The 15,713-nt window shown below is 32.1% G+C and overlaps 1 pseudogene; it reads right to left on the bottom strand.

The window, feature by feature from the left end:
- Positions 1 to 104: 104 nt before the first annotated feature.
- On the bottom strand, positions 105 to 14,930 carry LOC120201172 (annotated as a pseudogene).
- Positions 14,931 to 15,713: the final 783 nt, after the last annotated feature.

Raw genomic sequence — 15,713 nt, 5'->3', positions numbered from 1 at the left:
TTTTTAATTGATAATATATTTTTATCTTCTAAAATTTTGTGTACAACATAAATTACAAGCATTATGATGCTTCAAATTTTGTTTGCTCCATAATTCAAGTCACCCTAACTCACAATGGAAATGAAGTACATGCTCTTCTTCTTTAGAATCAGATCATCTCTAAGCCAAGGGTTCCTTGAATTAGGATTAAGAAGTCCCAATCCTTAACAAAATCCTAATATAATTGATAAACAGTGGCCACAATCGAAGTCACCAGCAGTACACTGAACCACAAGCTATTGCTCTGTGTCGCATATGTTAGCCGAGCACCGGCAGCCACCATGGCTGAAACGTACTTCCCCGTGCTATCCAAATGGTTTGGATCCGATTCGTCGAACCATCTTCTCGCACACTTGAAATCGAATCGAAAACAAAAAGAAACACGAACATGATAGAAGTACAAACGTATTAGAGTCCGTATGAAATATACATAAACATGATTATACGACTTGTAAGGTTTATATTTTACTTGCAGGGCACGCCGATAATACGGCAAAAATTGAGATAACATAAACGAGCCTTCGGTGAAAGCGTCCGTTCTTGCAGGTTGAATATTGGTGAGTTTTGAAGCTTCCAGTGAGAAAATTGCAAGATGTCGACTCCAAGTATCTTAGCACTGGAATATGTTAAAAGAAATAAACATCTAGCATGTCATACATTCATGGTACTAAATTACGATATGTTTGCGGTCACTTTAAAAAGCTTTATGTGCGAATGCAATTTAATGCTAGGCATACATCATCCGAAAATTACAACATGTTCTATACTATACAAAATGTATGTTCTGTCTCATCAAGCATGACTTGTGATTGAACTATTAGATTAGAAATTTAGACGATTCCAACTCACCCACTATGGAGAATCTATGATATATCACTAATATTACATCAATCTTTTCAATGACGGTTAACTTTTTATCTTATAAATTCTTAGTGTACAATAATACAACGATTTTACTCAAATATATCCAAAAAATAAAAAAAAAAACCCGATTTGACACTCTTTTTTGAATATGTACCAAACTAGCACCGTTTTGACAAATTAGGGGTAAGGCGCGTTGTATCAAACGCGCCTTGTTGAGGTGGACGAATGGCGTGTTACAAGCGGCTCACTTTCCAGCTGAGTTTACACCATGTGGGAAGATGCATTGTAAGGGGCGCCTTCCAAGGGTTTTCTTACCACGTCGAAAAGTGTGTTTGGGAAGGAGAGTATTCCCTAAAAGCATAATAAAAATATATATTTTAAAAAAATAAAAATTAAAACTATAGGGATCAACAATGTAATTTAATACATATTAGTTCCATGAGTTGAAAAGTCTAACGGTGGTAGTTTATGCATGCATATTGGAGTGTTTAGGTTATGTTTCTTGACAATATGTAATAAAAGCTAAAATGAGTATTCCTTAACTTTTTTATATTATATTTATATATAATGAATTCATTTATTACACTATTGTTAAATTTTATTAGGTTAATATTTATTATTAAGGTTTATTAATTAAGATTAGATATTTTGTATATGTTAATATATTTAAATACTAATTTTTTAATTATGAGTTCAAAAAATTTATATAACACAAATTAAAAATATTTCATTGACGTATAAATGTATTATTTATTGAATATGATTTAATTATATCTATAATTTAAGTTGAATCTTATATAAAAATATGAAAAAAATATTGCTTGGTGCAATGAACATGTAAGATGTGAGGTTTATATAGAAATTTATCCTCACGAGTGACTAATAAAATCATAGAACAAAATTTATGTATATAATGATAACACCATTAGCTTTTACTACTAAATTGATAATATAAATTAGTTTAAAAATGATAACATAAATATTTTTATAAGTTATATAATCATACAATTAAGATCACATAAAAATCTATTTAATCATATTCAATAAATAATACATTTATATGTAAAATATTTTTAATTTGTGTTAAATTTTTTGTTCTCATAATTAAAAAAAATATTTAAATATATTAACATATCAAAAATATTTAATCTTAATTAATATAAACCTTAATAATAAATTAACCTAATGGAATTTAACAATAGTGTATAAGTGGATTAATTAGATATGGAGATAATATAAAAAAAGTTAAGGAACACTATGTCACGACGACTTTTTCATATTAAAAAAATGGATGGATAATAATATATGGTGATATGGGTTGAATGAAAATTAAAAAACGTTTGGAAAAGATTTGGAGTCACCATCGACTTTTCGAGTTAGGTAGGTTGAGAACCCCAAAAATATCTTTTAAAGAATTTTAATAAAATACTTTAAAAGACACGGTGGTTTACATTTTGAGAAATTATGGGTTCGGGAGTTGATTACGCTCGGGAAAGGATTAACACTCCCCCACAGTGCCCGGAAATCGATCCTAGGTGGGTCGCTCAGGCTCTAACGACATCTCAATGGTCTCCCACCAGTCTATAGTGTCACCTTTCAACAGAGAAATGATGTACTCTAACTTACCCTCAGGGGTCAAGTGAAGCTGATGAAGGGTCCTAAGGGTCTCCCTCAACCACTGGTTGGCCACTACATGGTTATCACCTCATGTGTCAAAGAAATCGGTGGTCCGATATCTCCAGAGCCTATCAACTGGGATTTCTGATGTTCTACTACATGAGAAGCTATCGGAGCTGACTGAACAAGTGGGGAAGCATATGTCTTGAGGATGGCTCTAACAGTACGCCTCAAGGTAAAGGTTAAATTTTTTAAAGAATGTTGCCTTATCAACCTATGCATCACTAGGTTATTCAAACTCTGAGTTTGGGACAAACTCATCACTGGAATCATAGGGTAAGGAGGCTCTACTCTCATGCCTACCCTCGTGATTGTGGTTTGGTCTCTCATCCGTATCTAATTTTATCAAATTAAGATGAAAATGAGGAGTTACTACTACTATTTCAGATGCAGAAGTAATCTTAACTCCTTAGAGGTATGTATACTTATAGACTCTTTACTGACGCTGACCTGTGGGTCCTAAGAACGTCTAAACTTGACTCTCTGATACCAGTAAATGTAACACCCTAAACCAATATGACACACAATCGACCGATTAAAATGTCACACGGAACCACCAGAGTGGGTAATCTAATTTTTTTTTCATTTTCTTAATTTAAAACGGCCATTTTAAAAAACCATCTGAATACGAAAATTCATCCATAAAATATAATTGAAATATTATATCAGGGAGCTCCCAAAATAAATACATACATCAAAATATATAACTTAACTTTTTAATTAAAGTTATGACTTAACTTTACAACATGGTCTATAAATATACATGCCCTTCAATAAATTTTGAGGTGTACCCTACTTTGCACCTAGTCTGGACCTCAGTCACTCAAAAGCTCTTCGAACTCTCCACATACTAATTTGCGTAAGGAAACAAATTCCAAATGATAATCTAACTAGCCCAGTGCCACACTGACAACTAAATCATACTAAATATGTATCAATAAAATGCTTAAGCTATCAAGTCTAATTCATTAATGAGTATAATTGTATACTAACTCTCTACTCTATGGTAGATATCATGGTGTGACTTAGGGTTCTGCATCTCAGAGCTCACACACTCCTCTAGTCTATCGAGGATGATACTCGAAACTCTACATCGATCAATACCCTCGACTAACCCACCCCTTGCGAGTGTTGGGCCTTGGCCCTAGTTAGTCAGTTTAAAGTGTCTTGCGCACTACCTAAGGATATATGCACTGATTCTACTCGTCGATAATAGTATCTTTTGCTAAAGTGACTCGGGTGTCCTTATCGTTTCCCGAGCATTCAAACAAGGCTAGTTTTATGTCACCCTAATTAATTTTGTTTCTAATGTAGTCTTATTTTGGAGAAATATAGAGTTTTTGGAAACCTCATTACATCTTAATTTCTTGTAATTAAAGCCCCAAAAGTTGTCTGTTGGTATCGATACTAAACATCTCAGTATTGGTACTGGCCCTAGAGTATCGATACTACTCCTTGGGTATCGATACTCAAGGCATAATTATACTAAGAAACCAAGGGGTAGTATCGATACTCCCATACCTGTATTGATACTCCCATGTTATAGTATTGATATTGACTAGGGTATCGATACCAAAATAGCATTCTAGAAATTTGATTTGTGATCCAGTATCGATACCACCTCATGAGTATCGATACCAACCCTGTAGTATCAATAATCCTCTTGTGGGTATCGATACTCCCTTCAAACTTAAGAAATTTTACATGGATGGAATAATAGTACCGGTATTGACTCTTACAGTACCGATATCCCTGCTCAAAAATGCCCTACTTAGGCTTGAAATGGCCACTCAAACTCCCCAATTTTGCTACCTTGAGGTTTCCAATTGTTATTAACATTTTATGTGAACATAAAGGGTCATAAATAAGACTTTTGAGCATACTAAAAACATCATATATGAAATCTACCATGAAATGTTTCACTAAGCTTCATAACTCAACTCTTTAGCTAGTACACATTTCTATTGACCCACAATTAGTATAGATGAGTTGTGAATGTGTTACCTGATTTCTTTTGCTGCTAAAATCTCTCTCAAATCAACTAAGAGGCACCTTTTCTTTCCATTTGCTTTTGAACATTCTCCCACCTATTTAATTAAATAAAGGTAAGACAAGGAATTACTAACTTTTCTAGGACTTGGAATAAAATTAAGAACACTCTAAAAACTTAAATTTACTAAAACAAGCTTGAATCCTTTTATTTCCATAAACCTCCTTAAAACCCATTTTTGAAAACTATGATCAAAACTTGGGATTAGGGGCTTGATTTGAAGCTTGAGGGATGAATATTAAAGTTCTTACCTTGGTTGATTCAAACTAGGTTTAAGGATTTAAAGGCTCTCACCTTTAACTCACTTTGAAAGAGAAGAGAGAAAGGAATAAAAGAGGAGTGTTATGTAAGCTTGATTCACGTGAAATCCACTTAAAATAAGGGTTTTCTATCATTTAACTTAAGAAATGGATAAACCACACTTTTAGTCACTCTCCTTACAATCCACATTAATATCATCGCTTATCTTTAACAATTGGGTTAAGCCCAATACCCTTTAAATGGGTCCAAACTAGTTTAAGAGATATATCGGACTCTACTTATGGGCCTCGAGTTGACCCAGACGACTGACCCATGATTTGGGGTGTTATAAAAATATTATTTTAAAAGGATTGTTTTAATTAAACAAGAAAGTGACTCCCCAATTATGTTAGGAGAACCATTTCTTATGTTTTAATTAAAACATTACAACTAACCTGCTCATGAAGGAAATAATAAAAATGGGTATTTTATTAAAATATATTATTAGTGAGTCTTAATTGAACTTTTGGGTGATTAATGGAAAAATATTTATTTATTTAATAACACCAAAATCGAATGTCCAGTTATTTTAAGAGTGCTCTTTTCAATGTTAAAAATAAATGAATATTTTTGCTTAGTCCAATTATGAATTTAACGTGAGTTTCTAGCCAATTTTAAAAATCTAAACTTAAAAGGTTTACTCCTAATTTAATTTCTAATTAAGGAACCTAAATCTAAAAGCTCTAATCCATATTAATACAAGTGACTAAAATGAATAATGCTAAAATTACCAACCACAATTAAATAATTAAAAAAACGAGGATTGAATTGTATCAACAGAAAATTCAAGGAAACAATCAACATATAGGTAGTGACCAACAGAAAGAAACAAAGATGAGTGTCATATCTGCAAATGCATGAAATTAAAAGGATCCGATTAACAATTAATTCCAAAAATTTAGGATAACACAACATCTCTAAGTGTGCATTTTGTTCATAGAATGTAGCATTACCTCCGGGAATAAGATTACCAGAATGTAACATTACCGGACATATTACTGGAATGTTGCATTGTTGTGTTTGGTTTGTTTAGAAGGAATGTAAGATTATAATGTTTGATTAAAAGAATAAAAGATTACTGAAATTTATATTTTACCAAATTGTCCTTGTTATATATTTGTTTTTTAAACAAGTTGAATTCTAAATATTCAAATGAAAATATTTTTATAAAAGCTCATAGAAAATATATAATTTTATTATTTTTTATTTATATATTTTCTTTATAAAATGTAAATTCATAAAATTTATATAATTTTTTTTTATAAAATTTAAAAGGTAAATGGGTTTAATGAAAGGGTTTAATTTTATTTTAACCACTGAACTTTATATAAAATTCTAATTGTAGATTTTTTTTGTAAATCTAAAATAGTTTAAGGATAAATTTGTAATTTACTCTTCGTAGAATTTTTTTAATTCAATGGTTAGGAGAAGGATATTTTTGAAAAAATATTTTAAGGGTATTTTAATCCAAAACCATGGGAAAAGATTAATACGTAAGGAATGGGGGAATAACATTCTCGGTAATAAGCCTCCAAAATGTCACTGTTGGGAATGACTTAATGCCCCTATTAGTAATCTTTGCATTCCAAAATATCACATCGACGTAACGAGTCATTATAATGTCATTAAAATAATGGCTCGTGTGGAACATTAAAAAATAATATTTCATTCCGTTTGGACGGTAACAAATTATGTATTTTGCTAAATAAAGTTTGGCTAGGCCCAATACCCTAAATATTTTACTCGCATGGAGTACTGGGCCTAAAATAATCGCACATCACCTTAGAGGCTAGGTTTTTTTTTAAAATTTTGTAATAATATTGGGCTTGTAATGGGCCATACACATGTGTTTGGACTATTAAAATGATATTTGGATTTTTATTAGTTATCATGTACTCCATTTATTCACAGTATTGGGTACACATGTAATAAAAATGACCTTCAAAATAGATTGTACTATTTATACTAGTATGCATATATTTATTATTATACTAAAAACGATACTAACATAATACTATATATTTAATATATTGAAATTCTATAAAAAAAACGCTAACACTATATTATATTTGTAAAACCATGTTAATACTAAGCTGACACTAATATTATATTAAAAAAAACAATATTAAACCTATATCATATTGAAATCATATACTATATTATACCCCACTAAAATGTCACCACCCGGATAAAATGTGTGATGACACATTCCTTTTAGTTTTTATCTCATATTGTCAAGAAAACATAATCTAAACACTTCAAGATGCCTATAAAGATTATCACCTTTAGGCTCTTCAACTCATAAAATTAATATGTATTAAATTACAGTGTTGGTTCCTATAGTTTTATTTTCTAAAAAGTATATATTTTTAAATATGTTTATAGGGAATGCTCTCCCTATGAAAGGGTGTTAGTTTGGTAAATTTTTAGGAATGGGTGACAATATGTTTTTTTTGGGTGATTGTTTTTTTATAATATCACCCAATAATACTTAGAAGACAAGATCATATAGCAATCAAACGATAGAACCGACCATATAATAAAACTAATATACGTGCACTAAGAACTTAAAGTGAATCAAGGCTTAACCGAGAAACTTAAGAGACGAAAATATTTTTATTGACACAAAATACAATTACAATACTATACAACTACCCCTTTTTTTCTCTTCCCAACCTCTAAGTTTTCTTTATCTAACTCATATTCTTTACACTATTTTCACTCTTACTACAATGGTAAAATTCACCCCTATTTATAGATTCAAGTGGAATTGAATTGTTGACACATGTCAACATATTAACCATTTAACACTACAAATATCTAGATTTATTTATAGATAATTTTACACATCTACTATTTATAAATTATTCTAGACTATTCTTAATATATATATATATAACACTAAATGACATTTATATATTTCTTTAGGAGTTGCATTGACTTCTAACACTCCCCCTTAATGCAAACTTCCTTTTAACAATTACCTGAACTAGTAAGTTTGTCAAGCATAAAAAATCCACTATCAAACCCTGCAAACGGCAAGAAAATGCTTATATTGAACTTTGTACAAATTTGAAGAAATCGACGGTGAAAAGGTCGGCGTGTAAAGTTACCTTGTAGAGTGGATGTTACGAATTATTCGAAGCAAACAGTATCGAGTCGATCGGTAGAAGATCTCGAACGGACACACCAGCAAAGTTATAAAACCTGGGTCCAAGATCGGAAAATCGATACAAAAACGGACCCATATATCCTAACATACACTTCCCATTATCGTTTGAATATGTGTCATACACGAATATTCAGAGAAAAAAATGAAAAAATCGGATTCGAATAACCAACCAGGAGGAGGATTCCAGGATTAGTGTCGACATGAGTAGGAGGAAAGGCAGCAGCACCGAGGAGGAGATGGATGACCAAAGCACCAACAACAGAAGCCATCAAAGTGGTGCAAATAAGGAAGGCGTCCCTATATTTAAGGGCAGAGTTTGGGGCAAACTCAAATATGAAGTTTATTCGTGTGTTCTTCCACGTCAACAAATTGCACCCATACAATAACAAGTGCAAGCTTAACAACGCAAATACGCTGCACAAATACCATATCAAACAAAATAATTAAAATATAAAAAGAGGTTTAATACATGTTTTGGTCCCTATACTATAGCTAAATTATCAGTTTGTACATGTATAAAATAGTCTTTCATAATATAACACGTAAAATGAGCACCTGAAAACAGGGTAGACAGTTTCCATGTAAGCTGCTTCAGTGGTGGGTGATAATATACCACTCAAGTGTGCCATCACTATGTATATACCAAGAAGTGATGCAAAAACACCTGCAAACAATCCTGCAAAAGAATCTCTCGCAATAAATAAAATGACATGTTATTGGATGATCGGATTCTTCGTATCGGTGTCTGAATATGAGTCGAATATAAATATTTCGTAAAAGCAAAAAGAATAATTAATTACCAGAGAAAAAGGTGACCATGTGAGAGTCTTTCTGCTGCTGTGGTCTCAAGAACTTCATGGCTCTTTTCCTGTCATTTTCGATAATGATGGGATCTCCTTACTACTTTCAGATAATTAGCCGATGTCTGTTGGTTTGATACATGTTCAACCACAAAAACATCATTGTAGGGTTAAAAATTAAAATATGAGTAAACTATGCAGACAGTCCCCTATGTTTTTGGTTTGATCGATTTTGTCACCAATTTAAAAATTAAGAGGGAATGATCCCTAACGTTATCGACCCATTCGATTTAGTCCCTAATATTATCAATCCGTTTGATTTTAGTCTCTCAGCTGTTAACTCCTGTTCGATTTTAGTCTTTTAGCCATGTTAGGGACTTAAACAAAAGGGACTTGATCAAAAGGGGGTCAACAAAAATTAATGGCCGAAATCTTATTTGAATTTATAGAATCTAAATTCTAAATCTTTGAATAATTCGAATGTTTAAATATAAAATTCATAATATAAATTACCTCGTCAAACTTCTCGAGTATCTTTGTAAACGCCACCATATTTAATGAGCTGCCAAAAATAATTTTAACCTCAGTATGTATGCATGCATGTACATATATGTATATATAAAAAGGAAAAATGAAGAAACCTGTAAGTTTTGAGCAATTTAAGGCCTCTGTCACTACAACAAAACTGTACATTTGCGGCGTTTTTTTTTACATATAGCGGCATTTTTAGCGGCGTTTGTGGGAAAAACGCCGCAATAGGTCTTGAGATTTAGCGAATATTTTTCCCACAAACGCCGCAAAAGATCTGGTATATAGCGGCGCTTTTTAGAACAAACGCCGCAAAATGTCATATCTATAGCGGCGTTTTAAGATACAAACGCCGCTAATTACCTCTCTATAGCTAAGAGAAATTGATTTTGCAAATTAAAACTAATTTGTCAAATGTTGTTTTCTACTCTTTTAATACCCAAATTTAACCTGTAGCATTTTCCAATAAACTTGACATCCATAAACAACAAACTTAAAATCCATAACAAGAAATTGAAATCCATAATAATAAATCAAAGTTTACATTAACGTAAAATATAATGTAGTTCAACATTATTAACTATAATAAACAATAATAACATCTAAGATATTTTGCTTCTAATCTTACACATTCTTCACTACTCTTCGTCACAATGAGACGCTTAAATTCAAAGAGATAAATCCAGCTTATATGGGAAAACAATGATGCAACGCTAGTATTGTCCTGTCATTTCTTGCACAGATATGTTGCTTCATGAGGTCTTACTCCAATTGGCATGCCACTTGAAAAGGCCCCATCCATGGCAATGCAAACCCAATCTCTAGTTTCATATCCAAATAAATCATCAATGCCAATGAAAATCCATTATATCTTACGTTAAAAAAGTTAACAACACATTTCTTTAACAACTAAAATTATAGATTCCTTAGCGGTACTCATACCAAGTTCAAATAAGAAATTTGCAACTCACATTTTCAACAGTACAAAGATCAAACAAAGATTCAAATAGAGCCTACAACTGCAACATTCTACTACTGATCTGCAAAATGGAAATAAATCAATCAGTACAGAAACCATTAACTCTAACTGCCAATATGCTGCCTTAATGGTTGAATAAGATAATGCCTTTTCCTGATTCAGAACAAGATTGGGAAAGTAAAATAGAATGTCTAATACTAATACAATGGGAGTAATTGTAAAACCTAATGTGAGTTGGTCAAATGTAATGGCACCAAAAGACAGTAAAAAATGCAAAGCAAAAATAAGCCACTCTCAGATAGAGCCACATATGGTGTAGAAATGTAATATTGTGTAAAAAAACTCTTTCTATATCAGCTTAAATCGCTTGAAATAAGGTAAATCCTAGGTTTAAAATCTAGTAATAGAATGATTAAAGAACAAGAGTATGAATTCCAAGAACAAAAAAAGTTAATTGCTTTGGACTAAGTTACAACCGCAAGAGAAAGCTTAAAAGTAACTGAGACACAATGAGATTCAGCAACAACAACACACTGGAATAGTGCATACGAATGAGATAACAACACAACAAACATAGTAAGAAACACCTTACTTTGGTAATAATTGCTTTGTTTGAGCATATAAAGCTCAAATAGATGTCGAGGGTTTGGCCCAAGCACATCATCAATCACCATCCACTGCAATAGGAGTAAGGTAAGCTTATAGCTTGCCAATAAAATTCAAGGTTCTAATAGAAGGTTATGTACATTGTTAAAAAATAATAATAATAATAATAATAATAATAGAAGGTTATGAAGGGAAAGAGCACTCTACAGAGTATTAAGAACTAAACATCAATTTTGATGAAGGTTTGAATTATGGTTTTTCCTTATTTCCTGTTTACGACAAAGTTTCCTAATGTTATGTCTAAGCAATGTTATCTTAACAAATAAATACTCACCTCTGAATGGGTGAAGTAATCAGTAACCATGTGCATTTAGCTTCTTGTAGGGTCCAACCAAATGTCTGCACAAATCAAACAAATTGTAATGACAGTAAAAATTTGGCATCACTTAATTATATAATATAAAGAGTGAAATGGGTGATCAAAGTTGTTCATAATTTCTAGATTTAAGGTGAAAAGACACTAATTAAATACCAACATAATGAAACACGCAGAACCATCATACATGTGTATATACATTCATAATACAAACCAACATGCTTTAAGGATGCTTGTTTCAATGTGTTCGTGTGTGTACAAGAATGTGCATGTGACATGAGTATCATAGATAATTTTCTGAGTACCTCACCAGAGATGAATATATCTGGAAACCCGAAATCCATGAAAGCTTGATATGAATAGTAGCTGAGAAAATTTGTATTTGATAAAACTAAGAGTTGCATCTCAGTTGTCACTATCTCCACGGATACAAGTATTGTAAAGCACTAAAGTTATAATTATGAAAATTGTAAACATCTCTTGAGTCGTTGCAATACATACCTGAACTACTGAGCTTAACAGAAGTCTAAATCAGATAATTGAGGAAAATTGAAAAGTCTAAACTCAAACTAAAACTTGCACAAAATTGAAACATTTAGCATAAAATAAACAACATGGCTTGATATCTTAACCTATCTAATGTCACAAGTATAAGAGGTAGACATCGTTCATTTGCTCCTAAAGCAATTATTCTCCAAATCAAACTGTCATGGTACATTGATCCACACACCGTTGTCTCTTTCAGTCAAAATTGCATTTTGAAGAATCTCAACATTATTTATGACCATTTTCTGAAAATGGTCCAAATGTTCAGTAAGCAACCAAGGTGTATAAAACAGAGTCTAAACCAGAAAAATGCAAGAAAAAAATGGAGATACCTACGGCACAACCATTAGCATCACAAGAAAGCTTGTAAACAAGGATGACCGATGCAACCGCACTGTGAGCTGGTTGAAGTATGCTTAATTCTCGTCGAACCAACCTTCAAGCAAAAGAACAAAAAACCAGGGGCATTCGGTTCTGGAAACGAAAAAGGGGACGAAAAAAGAACAAAAAAAGATAGAATAAAATCGGGGTAGGAGATTTTAGAGAGCAACAAAGAAAAACAACAACAAAATCAGTACATTACTTTCATTCATCAACACAAAACGACCATCACCACTCATCCATCAAAATAAAAAAGAGAGCATATTTCGAACATCAACCCAGAAAATGAATATTAGCCAAAAATAAGAGAGAAAACCTAAAAAGGACATACCTTTCGTCGAAGCCACCATCGTTTCTCTTGGACCTAAGCCAAAGCCTTCAAGATTTGAAGGTAATTTTTTTAAAACCCCTTTAGATGTAAAGGTTGCATATGAGCTTCTAGGTTTAGGGGGTTGTTTTTACGTTAAAATGGGAGAACTTTGGAGGTTACCCCATCATCGGCGCCGATTTACGGTGGCCGTGGGGTTGCTTTTCTTCTACCTCATCGAAGAAAAAAAAGGAGCTGAAACACTCTGGTAACATATATGCGACAAGGGAAAAAAGAATGGGAAAGTAGGCTTTTGCTTAAATCTCCTTTTCGGGCTGAAGAGATAAACTGTTAAAATTTGCGGTGTTTTTTTAACCCAAACGCCACAAACATACCAAACTATTGCGGCTTTTGTATAAAATGCCGCTAAAGTACTACTTTATTACGGTGTTTGTTGAAAAAATGCCACTAAAGATGAACCCTATTGTGGCGTTTTTATAAAAACGCCACTAAAGTACTACTCTATTGCGGCGTTTGTTGAAAAACCACCACTACAGATGAACCCTATTGTGGCGTTTGTATAAAAACGCCACTAAAGTAATACTCTATTGCGGCGTTTGTATAAAAACGCCGCTAAAGTACTACTCTATTGCGGCGTTTGTATAAAAACGCCGCTAAGTATTACTCTTTTGCGGCGTTTGTTAATAAAACGCCACTATAGATTACCTTATTGCGGCGTTTTTATAAAAATGCCGCTAAAGTTACCATTTTGTGGCGTTTGTTATGTAAACGCTGCTACATGTTTAAAGTTAGTGGCGTTTACTCTCAAAACGCCGCTGTAGAACAATTTTGCTGTAGTGTGTACAACTCAACAAATGCAGTCCTAATCATCTTTTCAGCACGTTGGATCTTCTTCCTGTTGATGAAATTCCCAGCCGCAGGATCTTGTTTCATGGGGTTGTTGATCAGATCTTCCCAATGCATTGGTGTCACAGTGCGTGTCACTGCATAGGCGATGCCAACCCTTCCAGCCTAGTTTTCTCCATTTGCAAATATCAAGATTCGAACCCTGGACCTTACTTAAAGACCTAATGTCTCATCCCACCAGACAACTGATTGTTAGTTTATGAACTCTTCTTTTCAACATAAAAAGGGAAAAGGAAATGAGAGCTTTGAGAGGGTATTAATGAGGTTTATACATGCATGCGGGCACTAATATGTATAAAAAGTGGCGGAGTCAATGTTAATTAATTCACACCCTAAACTTTTCGAAAAATATTTATAAATTTTACATAAATAAAAATTTATTATCTCTTTTGAAAAGATAGGGTAAATGGCACATTTAGTACCTAAACTATTAGTTTTAGTCAATTTTAGTACCTAAACTTTCAAAAAAAAAATCAAAATCATGTCTAAAATGTAATTTTTGTTTCATTAATACTATGTTATTAAAAACTCTAGTTTTTGTTTTATTTTTGTTCCCTGTTCAGAATTTAAAGTTATGTTTTGGAAAAAAAATGGAAGTTTAGGTACTAAAACAAGTCAGCAATAATAGTTTAGGTACTAAATGAGTCAAGTTTTTAACGACGATATATTAAAATGAAATAAAAACTAAATGTTAAGTATGATTTTTAAAAAAATTTAAAAATGTATATATTAAATTGGATCAAAAATGATAATTTAAGTACTAAATGAGTAATTTATCTTTATTTTTAATTCATGTACTATAGTATAATAAATATAAAACATAAAATATACGATCAAAAATAAATCCAGAATTTGCCGAGGAATTATGTTCGACAATGGACGATGATAACAAGGAGGGTAATCGTGGGAGTCACAGTCAGCTGTTACCGTTAACTCTAAGCAACGAAGTAATTGCTTCGAGTCGGGATGGGAGTAGGACCGAACATATTGGATCGGGTCGGGTATTTTAAAAAATCAGGTTCGGGTCAGATTCGGTTTTAGGGTGAAAAATATCCGACCCGATGCAATCTGAAGAAAATATAATTTTATCTTATATATTTAAGAATAATTACAATAATACTCATATATATATATATTTTTCCAATTAAATCACTATTTTTATTGAATACAAATAATATTTTTATTATTATTTCGGACCGGGTTGGATCGAGTTCGGATTTTATCTAAAAAAGACGGATTGAGTCGGGTAAAGGATATAAAATTTTCAAGTTGGGTCGGATCGAATTGACCGAAATCAGACCCAAACCCAACCCCCATCCCTAGCTTCGAGGAAGGCAGTGTTGCATCCATAAAGGGAGCGTCGGTCGGCATTGCCCATGCCTTTTCCTGTATATGTCAGTTTAGAGAATGGTTTTTTTGACTATAAGGATCTGTTTTGTTAAGTCTCTTGACTATTTAAAGTTATAAAATGGTCACATGACTATTCATTATGTTCCAAATTTGTCATTTTCTATTAAAAATTTTACGACAGTCTGAATTGTATGTTAACATGTTCACTGAGATATGATAAAATATGATATCATAATCTCAAATAACTATCATATGACAGTCAACATGTTAATATCCAACTCATATGACCGTTAATTTTTTAACATAAAATGACAAGTTTGGAACATAATAAATAGTATGGTGACTATTTGGTAACTTTTATTAGTTGAGAGACTCAATAAAACAATTCTCTTTAGTCGAGAGATAATTTTATAACTTTTAATAATTAATGATCCTTATAAAGTAATATCATATTGTTAAGAAATTATTCCTATACTTTACTCAATAATTAATTTAAGGTAAACTATTGAAACGAACACTTAGATTTTATACGCCGTTTTTAATAATCAAAATTACAAAAGTAATATTTTGATTAGTGAGATGTTCAGTGTCGTTAGTTGGATGAGGTGATACGTTAATAAGAAGAGTTAATTGTTAATGTGACCCTAAATTTAAGATAAATTATTCGTTTAACTCTTAAATTTTATATAAAATATCAATTTAACTTGTGAATATGATAGATGTTTATGTCATAGTCTGACGATCACCATCATCATTTGTAGTTGTCGACCTCCACCCAACTATCGTTATTGATAATATTTTTTGTCCTTAT

The sequence above is a fragment of the Hibiscus syriacus genome, unplaced genomic scaffold (genome assembly GCF_006381635.1).
Source record: "Hibiscus syriacus cultivar Baekdansim isolate YM2019G1 unplaced genomic scaffold, ASM638163v2 tig00007043_pilon, whole genome shotgun sequence".
Classification (NCBI taxonomy): Eukaryota; Viridiplantae; Streptophyta; class Magnoliopsida; order Malvales; family Malvaceae; genus Hibiscus; species Hibiscus syriacus.
This window is presented reverse-complemented; position numbering and strand designations above follow the sequence as displayed.